Genomic DNA, 10642 nt, shown 5'->3' on the forward strand with positions numbered 1-10642 from the left:
TGAAGAATAGTATTAGTAAAAACAGGCCTGCTATTTAAAAGAGTGGTTCTCTGTCAGACATATCACCTATAAGAGTGTTCCAAAATCAGCCATTTCTTCCATTTTCATTTTGTTGCAATGTGTTAATCAAGTTATTCACACTAGGTCTCTGTGTAGAATAATATTAGTAAATTACAGGCCTGCTATTTAAAACCGTGGTTCTCTGTCAGACGTATCACATATAACTGAGGTTCAAATCCAGACATTTGTAGGGAACGTGGAAAATATTGTCCTCCATTTATAGATTGTAGAAGTGTGTCAGTGTACACCATTTTACTGATCCATTTGCTTGTTCACATAATACAGCCAGATTTTTCTTTGTTTTATTCATATTACTGTATTTTTTCAATGATCAGACGCACGTGATCCATATGCTGTAATAATGCAGAAATTTTGTGGAGCGTGCCAAATATTCCACTCCTTTTAAAGTCAGCCACCTGTGTTTTGTTGAACCAATTGTCACTTGGTCGCTAACAAATAGCATACTATTAGGCAACTGCCTGAAACTGTGGCCATCAGACGTTATCCCATATGACTGCCCTAATAATCCAGTAATTATTGTGAGCAAGTCAAATATTACACTCCATTTAAAGTATTGCAGTTGAGGATTCAAACCTATTCACAGTTGGCCGCTGACAAATGGCATATCTGTGAACAATATTGCCTGAGTATTTCGCCACTTTTGCGGACTGACAAAAAAAACCTCATACAAAATACAAGCTAAAATGGAAAAAATGTTAAGAAACATTCTTTTCAGGGTAATGACTTGTAAATAAGGCCAAAGAAATAAAAAACGTAAAGTTATGCACTGTTGGAGACATTTATGCGACCAGAATGAACACTCATGTGTAGCTGGTGATGATACCACATAGCAGCAGCACCTGTTCCTATTGTAAATGCATCTGACAGCCTTATTGAGAGGGAATAGAATAGATTTTAATTTTTTTGGCAGCACCAGCAGAGCGCAGTATAAGGCAATAATACCTGGCTGGATCGGTGTAATACATTATCCATACTGCGATACCTCACCCGTAAAAGAATTTCAGATAAGACAGTTAATATTCTAGAACATAGAATCTTTTTGAATTGTCCTTCCCATTATTAAGGAGTGTGTCTCCTGTACTGTTATTGCATATGCAACAATTTCAAGGGCTGACAAACATTAGGACGCACTCCAATAAACATTAAAAGAGATGTAAAAAAAATAAAATAAATAAAAACACAGTAGGATCTTTCTTTAGTATAAAAAACAAACTCCCCAATGTAACCTCAATGTAATTACATTGTTCAGCTCCTGCACCTCCTCCTCCGGTTTGGCCTCCATCTCCACAATGACTACATCAGTCACAAGCTGGAAGCACTGCCTTGACCAAGCGGCAACATGCTGTGCTGAAGATAATAAGCTTAATTCTTAGGTGACAAACGCCCACCGCTGAAGAGTTTTTTAAAGCTGTGACACAGCAGCCTGATCTGTGGCTCTCATCACTGAGCATACAGCCAGGCGTGTGTGACAATGGGTGGTACCTGATGGCAGAGAAATGACAGCCGGAGTAGATACAATTTCCCTCTATGACAGTCCTTTCACTGAGCTAACGAATATGGCTGTGGTGAAATACAACTCTCACCGAGAAGCAGTGCTAGTGGAAAACATTGGGCACACAATAGGATTTGATTTTGAGGCTACACCTTTCTCCCCCGCTCAAGAGCCCCATAGGAGCTGCAAAGTTTGCGCTATCAGGAACTCTCCTGATGGAGAAGCCAGGGCCCACCCGAGGATTCTCTGATGGGCCCGTAAAACCCTGCCGGGAACCAGCTCTGGCAAAGAAAAGGGTGTGGGAAGGTTCCTGGACACTCTATGGCTGCTTTTTTACTGTGGACTGGCTCCATCAATCTATAAGATTGCAATCTATGATCCCTTCACTGGCTCCCTATTGGCCATAGATTTCAGTTCAAAACCATAACCATGACATGCAAAGCCATCCACAACCTGTCTGCTCCATATATCTGTGACCAAGTCTCTTGGTACATACCAGCACACAACCTCCGATCCTCACAAGATCTCCTTCTCTACTCCTGTCTTTTCTCCTTTTCCCGCAATCGCAAGCAAGATTTTTCCTGTGCATCCCTTCTACTCTTGAACTGTGTACTCTACATACCAGACTCTCGCCTACTGTTGAAACCTTTAAAAGGAAGCTGAAGACCCACCTCTTCTGACAAGTCTACAACCTGCAGTAACCCTGGCTCCACCATACCGCTGCATGACCAGCTGTACCCTCACCTACTGTATCCTCACCCATCCCTTATAGACTGTTTGTGCGCCCTCATGGGAAGGGTCCTCTCTGCTCTTGTACCAGTCAGTGACTTCTTTTCACATGTAAAGCGCAATGGAATAAATGGCGCTATAATAATGAATAATAATATTTATACTACTTGTACTCTGTGTCAATTGATGGCACTTTCCTGGTGACTGCCCATAAATTGATGTGTTTTGGCAGCTTTTGGTCCCATTTGAAGATGTGTATATGTTTGGTTTTGGCACCCATTGAATCCAATGGCGTTTGGCAATGTTCGGCAAATATTAAACAATTACATTGGCGAATATTGCAAAAAAGGCGATTGTAATCCGAAACGAATATTGAAATATTTGCTTGTCTCTAATCAGAAACACCCTTAAAAAAATTATTTGGGTGTTGCATCACGGTCTACCTGGTGATATGGTGGTGGAGAATGAGGAGAAGCAGGAGGGCGACATAAAATAGAACAATTCCTGAAGGGTATACCCATGTCTGGATGTGAAGGGGTGCATGGGAATAGACCCCCCAAAAAATAACCACTGGATTTGAGTTTATGTTTGGTGCTATCATCTGGTGGTGTTGAGAAGTCTGGCCCAATTCAGCCCTTGATCATTTTTATAAGAGTCAGCCTGTCTGCATTTTCAGTTGACAGGCGGATGCGCCTATCAGTTTTATCAGTAATACTGCCCCCGGCGGCACTAAAAACTATTTCTGACAAAACGCTAGCAGCCAGGGCCTCCAAGGCATAGAAAGACAGTTCATGCCACGTGTCCAGCTTGCATCTTCCAAAACATCTCCCTCTTTGTCAGACTATCCCGTGTTTCAGAGCCTGGGCGCTGGGAGGGTCTGAGAAAACTGTCCCAGACCTTTGACAGCGTTCTCCTGCCTCTGCCACATCTGGTTTGTGTCTTCCTCACTTGTACTCCTTGGTTGTCCAATGAACTGTCTGACTGTGACCTCTAGTGATGAGCGAGCATACTCGCAAGTACTCGGTACTCACCCAAGTATCTCAGCACTCTAGATGCTCGGAGCTCGCCGAGTACTTGAGAGATGCTCGGGCAGATGCTCTGGTCCCCTCCCTGCATGTTTGGCGCTCTTTAGAGCGTCAATCAACATGCAGGGATTGCCTGCCACTCACTGTAATGCCGCAGACATGGTGGTTGTGGCATTACAATGATTGGTTGGCCGCACACAATCATCAGGTTTATATCAGACCTACCGCCGCCATGCTTGTCACAGTCACTCTGGAGTCAGGCAGTGTAGGGAGAGGTGCTGCTGAGCTAGGGAATGATTTGGTTGTGTATTAGATAGTGTAGAGAGAAAACAAGTACATTACACATATCCATCTCAACAAACAGTCCTTCTGAGGACTAATCCATAAGCAGAGATATCAGGCAGGCAGTGTATATAGGCAGGCAAGCAGTGTATATAGCAGACTGCAGTGTATATCGCACAAGAGGCTCCATACCAGTTCTGCCTTCTGCTGCTGTTAGATATTTCTAGACAAAGGCCCAGGCCTCAGGGGCCAGGAATAATTTTTTTTGTATCTTAATCCTCATTATTTGCTTAAAAAGCAATCCAGAGAACACTGTTTTTCGGCGCCATTTGCTTGTTGGCATTGCAGAATACAGCCAGGTCCTTTCCATATTACAGCGCTAAAAATCCATCTATTTAAAACTGTGTTTTCTCCGTCACACGGATCACATATACGTTTTCCAAAAATACTGCCATTTCTGACCTCCATTAAAAATTTGTTTCAGTGTGTCAGTGAAGCAATTGAAACCAGATTGCTGTTCAAAATAGTTACCTACATGCCAGGTATTTAAAACTGTGTTTTCTCGGTCACACTAATCACATATATGTTTTCAGAAAATACTGCCATTTCTGGCCTCCATTAAATTTTTTTTCAGTGTGTCAGTGAAGCAATTGAAACCAGATTGCTGTTCAAAATAGTTACCTACATGTCAGGTATTTAAAACTGTGTTTTCTCGGTCACACTAATCACATATATGTTTTCAGAAAATACCGCCATTTCTGGTCTCCATTAAAAATTTGTTTCAGTGTGTCAGTTAATCTATTGACACCAGTTTGCTGTTCAAAATAGTTACCTAGAGGCCATGTATTTAAAAATGTGGTTTGTCCGTCACACGGATCACATATACATTTTCAGAAAATACTGCCATTTCTGACCTCCATTAAAAATTTGTTTCAGTGTGTCAGTGATGCAATTGACACCAGTTTACTGTTCAAAATAGTTATCTACAGGCTAGCTATGTAAAACTGTGTTTTCTCCATCACACGGATCAAATAAAAGTTCACTCCAAATTCAGTCATTTTTAGTGAGTGCGGAAAATATTGTCCTCCAATTAAAAGGGGCAAGGCACGTGGCAAGGGACGGGGAACTGGATGTGATGGTGATGGTGTATGCAGAGGCCGAGGCTGTGGGCAAGCCAAAATTGTGCCACAACAAACACCCACATCTCCTTGCTCGACCTTCCTGTCTCAATTAATAGGGGACCCCAGATTACCACTATTGAACATAGAGCAGTGTGAAAGGGTTATTGGTTGGCTAGCAGATAATGCTTCCGGTCACTTAGACACCACCACCACCACCACCTTGTCTTCCACACGGTCAAGTTTCAGTAGCTGTGAGTCTGGACCGCATATACGTCACCCTGAACCTCCCTCCACCCACCATGCCGAGTGCCTGGAGACAATTGATCCCACACTTGCATACTTCGAAGAGCTGTTCACTTTGTAATCTATAGATTCAGGCCTCTCACCCGGTCCACTTGAAGCGGGGCAAGAGGAGATCGCATGTAGCAATGCCAAAATATTTGAGCAGCCACGGTCACATGAAGGCGACGGTGGGAAAGTGTCACAAGAGGTGAACAATGATGAGACACAATTGCCAGAAAGTCAGGAGGAAGACAAGAGTGCGGAAGTGGAAGACGAGGTGGAGGATGATATTGTAACTGACTCAACTTGGCAGGAGGACATGCAGAGCGAGGAGAACAGCACACAGGGGGAGGAAGGCAGAGCACCCCAACAAGCAGGAAGAAGCAGGCAACCGTTCCCCGTAACACCAACACAAAGGATGTTGCCAGTACAATGGTTAGGTCTTCCTGAGTCTGGATGATTTATAAAGACTCTGCCGATAACCCCAAAAAGGCCAGTTGCACCACTTGCCAGGCCAGCATCAGCAGGGGTGGCAAAACAAGCAGCCTCACAACCACCAGCATGATTAGGCATATGGCAGCAAAGCACCTGACTTTGTGGGCCGAACCCCAGGGTCCAGGAAATGTGTCTGCGAGTGGCACCACTTCTTCTTTCACTGTTGTGCATGCAAGCCAATCCCCTGTCCATGGTGCATGCGAAGATGCCTCCTGCGCTGCACCTGTCATTGCACACTCTCAAGTAGCAGCATCAGGAAGCATGCCCACATACTTTTCCCAGCTTTCAGTTGTCCATACCCCAGTCCTTGGAACGCAAGCGCAAATACGCAGCCAACGCCACACAGGCCACACTACTAAATTCCCACATTTCGCGACTGCTTGCGCTAGAAATGTTGCCTTTTAGGCTCGTTGAGATGGAAGCATTCCGCAACCAGATGGCGGCGGCCGTTCCTCAGTACTCGGTCGCCAGCCGCCTCTATTTCTCCCTGTGTGCCATCCCCGCATTACACAAGCACGTGTCCCAAAACATTAGCCGTGTCCTCAACAATGCAGTTACTTGGAAAGTCCACCTAACCACGGACACAAAGACAATTGCTTGTGGGCAGGGATGGTACATCTCACTGACGGCACACTGGGTTAACATAGTGGAAGCCGGAACCCAGTTGGACCTTGGGATGGAACACGTCCTCCCGACGCCAAGGATTGCAGGCCCTAGGTAAATTAGGATTTGCTCCCACAGTCTACAGCTCCTGCACCTCATCCTCCTCAGCCTCCTCCTACTCTTCAGCCTCCATCTCCAAAATGACCACATCAGTCACAAGCTGGAAGCACTGCAGCACTGCCTCGGCCAAGCGGCAACAGGCTGTGTTGAAGCTAATATGCTTAGGTGACAAACTGCACAATGCTGAAGAGTTGTGGACAGCTATGAAAGAACAGTCAGATCTGTGGCTTACAACCTACAGCCAGGCATGGTCGTGTGTGACAATAGCCGGAACCTAGTGGCGACTCTGAGGTGAGGCGAGCTCACACACGTATCATGCCTGGCCCATGTGCTTAACCTCATGGTTCAGCGATTTCTCAAATCCTACCCGGAGCTGCTTGATCTGCTTGTCAAAGTACGCCACTTGTGTGCCCATTTTAGAAAGTCAGCTACAGCTTCCGACGCCCTTGCCGTGCTTCAGCAGCTTTTTCAGCTTCCAGCTCACAGACTGGTGTGTGATGTCCCCACGCATTAGAACTCTACACTGCAGATGTTTGGAAGTATTTCTGAGCAGAAGAGGGCAGTTGTTGAGTACCAGCATCAACAAGGCCGTCGTTATTCAGTTCAGACTCCACACATAAGACCTCAGGAGTGGACATGGATGTCAGACATATGTACCATCCTCCAAAACATTGAGGACTCCACCAAGATGGTGAGCGGCGATGACGCCATAATTAGCAACACCATCCTGCTTCTCTGTCTTCTGAAATGCTCTCTGCTCACGATGAAAGAGGATGCATTGCAGGCAGAGCATGATGAGATGGAGCAAGGAGCCATACAGGGTGATTACACACAGCCAAGCCTCATCTCATTCCAACGTGGATTGGGTGACAATTAGTGTTGAGCCACCCCCGTAGTGTTCGAGTTCGGTTCGGTTCGTCGAACACCCGTGTGTTCGCCGAACTGTTCGTCGAACTGTTCGTCGAACACCTTCGAACACCGTTAAAACCAATGGCAGGCAAACAAAAACACATAGAAACACATAGAAAACACCTTCAAAGGTGTCCAAAAGCTGTCAAACTGCTCAGAAGACACAACTAACACATGGAAAAGTGACAAGTACATATAGTCATGCGAAAAGAAAAGAGGTGGAGGAGTAAAAGGAGGGGGAGACACAGATATAGGCATGTCATGCCCTTCTAAAATCCAAAAAGTGAGAAGCCGAGACGGCCAGTCCGCTCCTGCCCGTGCCACCTCCGTGTCGCCGGGTTTGTGCCAGAGCCGCGGTGAACCCTGACGGCCAGCCCCCCTCTCCCAATACTGGTGCCTGTCCGCTGGTGGGTCGAGAGAGCCCCCCTGTGGTGGAGGCAGCTCTAAGCTTTTTAATTTAAATTGTCCCTCTAATTTGAATGAATACACTTTAAATCCATTTACAAGGATCTATTGGAGGGCAAGTCTCATGCCAGCAGCCTCGTAATTCCAGCTCCCGTAGCGTCCACTAAAGCTGCTGCAGTTAAAAAGCTTTTATAAGGATCGAGCTCGGCTGTCCACCGCAAGGCATCCTAGTGCCAGTCCCAGCCCCTATGCCTTGGGGTGCCTCCTGATGCTCTTCACTAAGTATCCCGTGGTCCCGAAGCATTTCCTTTGAAAAAATTAAGTGTCCAAACTACAGGTGGTGTAGCTTGCTTAACAGCCGGGATAATCCGCTGACTAGCAGACACTGCTACTAGGCACAAAGTATTTCCTGGGCTAGATGCAGTTAAAAATTTGTAAGTAGATACTCTCGTTGGATGCTGAGAAAGCATTCCATAGAGTCTCCTGGCACGCCATATATGATTCTCTTAAAAAGCTTGGGGTAGGGGTCTAGGGGACCCTTTTATAGCCAAAATCACGGCCCTGTATCACAATACGTCACCTAGGCTGAAGTTAAATGGAACTGTAGCACCGAGGGCTCGGTTGCTACAGATGTATTGCACCTCACCCAGAGGTGTGATATCTCACTCTCAGATAAGGATGGAGTGTGGATCAGGACCCGACACCTGCATGCATTACACCACATTGCCGTGGGGCAGGGCGACCAATATGCCCCTGAGATGGGCACGACAGTCCCTGTCCCTGGCTGGAGTGGGGGGAGGGAACACTGAGGAAGGGGAACCCTGCAGTGCAGGAGCAGGGAGGAAGCAGTTCCTGGGTGCATTGAGAAGGGAGTATAAAAGGTGGGCACCATCTTAGTTCAGTGCAGAGAAGTCTGAGCAGAAGTGGCAGGGAGCAGGGGCTCTGCATGAGCTCTGCTCCGGAGGCGGGCCTAGTAACAGAGGCCCAGGCCTGCAAGAGGGAGAAGGAAGGAAGAGGAGCGGAGAAGGCTCCAGGAACGAGGAATGAAGGGATCCCAGGGGTGCGGACGGGCGAGTCGCCACCGCACGCCCGAATCCACCTGCGTGGAGGGGTCAGGCCAAAGGGGGAGACCGGTCCCCGAACTAGTGGAGGCAGGAAACGACCCTCAGCTAGAAACCGGAGGCTCTGACATTTTATGTGGCGCAGCCCCTTGCTCCACCCGCTAGGAAGGCACCACATAGGGTCAGGGAAACTGGCGCCAAGTTTACCAAGAGGAGGCCCGAGGCAGCCGGACAGAAGTGTTGGTAAGAAAGGCCAGACAAAGGACACACAAAGGGGGTCCTGTGAAGCGCTCCAAAGTTATCTGGGAGTTGTCTGAGCCCCTCACCTGGTGAGCACAGTACGACGTGGGCAGCCGTTACCTGCAGACGTGGTCTGGATAATAAGAACTGTGAGTAAAGGCCCTGAACTGCATCACTGACTCCGTGTCGTTACTGCTGCTGCCCTGCACCATCACCCCCATCCTCCGCATACACTGCCCTGAGGCTATACTCCTCCCGTGGGGAGTTATGCTACGCTCTGCTGCACCCACAACACCAGCCTTAGCGGTCTGCCCTGTAGCGGCGGTTCACTCTGACCGCAATCCACGGGTGGCGTAGTCGGACATTTAAACATCAAAACCACATAAATAGTTCCGCCACTGGTTTGACCGCCCTGAGCCACGGAACCGGATCGCCGCCACGAAGACTACAACCACCAGCATCCACCAAAAAGGGTCCGGCTCCGGGTGTCCCAAGGCCCAGGGGGTGCGTCAGAACATTTTCATCACCTTTCACAATCACCAATGGGACAAGGCAGGGATGTCCTCTGTCCCCTCTCTTATACATCCTAGTGACGGAGCACCTGCTCTCATCAATTCGCCATAACCCCAATATTAGGTGGATTGAGGTGGGAGGCACCGAGTACAAGTGCTCTCTATTTGCTGATGATGTCCTAGTATATATCACTCAATCACATATATCCATCCCTGCTGTTATGGCTGAAATAGATCACTTTGTTACATGGTAAAATTTTAAAATCAATGCAGCGAAGTCTGAGGCCCTCGATGTCTCCCTCCCTAAATCCATATAGGATTCCATCCAGTCCAACTTTCCCTTTGCCTGGCCCTCACAGGGTATCAAATACTTAGGAATTCCTATTCATAGAGACCTCTCCCATCTATGTTATCTTAATTTTGGGCCCTTTATTGAACAATTCCATACAGACCACGGTTGGCAAGTTAGAACTGTAAGATTCACTACGTGAACCACTGGTGTTTTGTGCAAAAGCACATGTACACCGCGTTCCAAATTATTATGCAAAAAGTGTTTAGGAGTGATAAGGGAAGAATTTGTTTGTTTGTCAGTTAAACTCATTGATGGTGATGTGTGTCAGGGCTCTTTATATCACTGTAAGCAATTGCAGACACCTGTGCTAATTAGTTTGGCAGGTGTGTCCAATGAAAGGCAAGACTACTTAAGAAGGCTCTCTCACATTATTAAGCAGCCTACATTTTCTGCCAAAATGGGAAAGAAAAAGGATGTGTCGGCTGCTGAGAAGCAACAAATTGTGGAGTGTTTAGGTCAAGGCATGACTACAATCAACATTGTGCGATGATCAGGATGAAGTGTCTTGGCAATCAAGAAGTATGTAGCTGATTCACAGTACACACGTGTGCGTGCTGATAAGGGCAAATTGAGGACTCTTTCCTACAGGCAATTACGTCAGGTTGAAACAGCAGCGGCAAAAAAGCCTTGTCATAGCAGCAGACAAGTTTTTGAAGCTGCTTGTGCCTCCAACGTCCCCCGAACAACAAGATGCAGGGTCCTTCAGAGGTTTGCAGCTGTGCATATGCCATCCTGTCGACCTCCTCTATCCACTTCACACAAGCAGAAACGGCTCCAGTGGGCCAAACATTACATGAAGACTGATTTCAAAACTGTTTTGTTCACGGATGAGTGCCGTGCAGCGCTCGATGGTCTAGATGAATGGAGTGGAGGATGGCTGGTTGATGGACACCCCACGCAAACACGGCTACAGCGCCAACAAGGAGGAGGTGG

The sequence above is a fragment of the Phyllobates terribilis genome, unplaced genomic scaffold (assembly GCF_046119375.1).
Source record: "Phyllobates terribilis strain yellow unplaced genomic scaffold, ASM4611937v1 Scaffold_13__5_contigs__length_258822181, whole genome shotgun sequence".
In the NCBI taxonomy this organism is placed as follows: Eukaryota; Metazoa; Chordata; class Amphibia; order Anura; family Dendrobatidae; genus Phyllobates; species Phyllobates terribilis.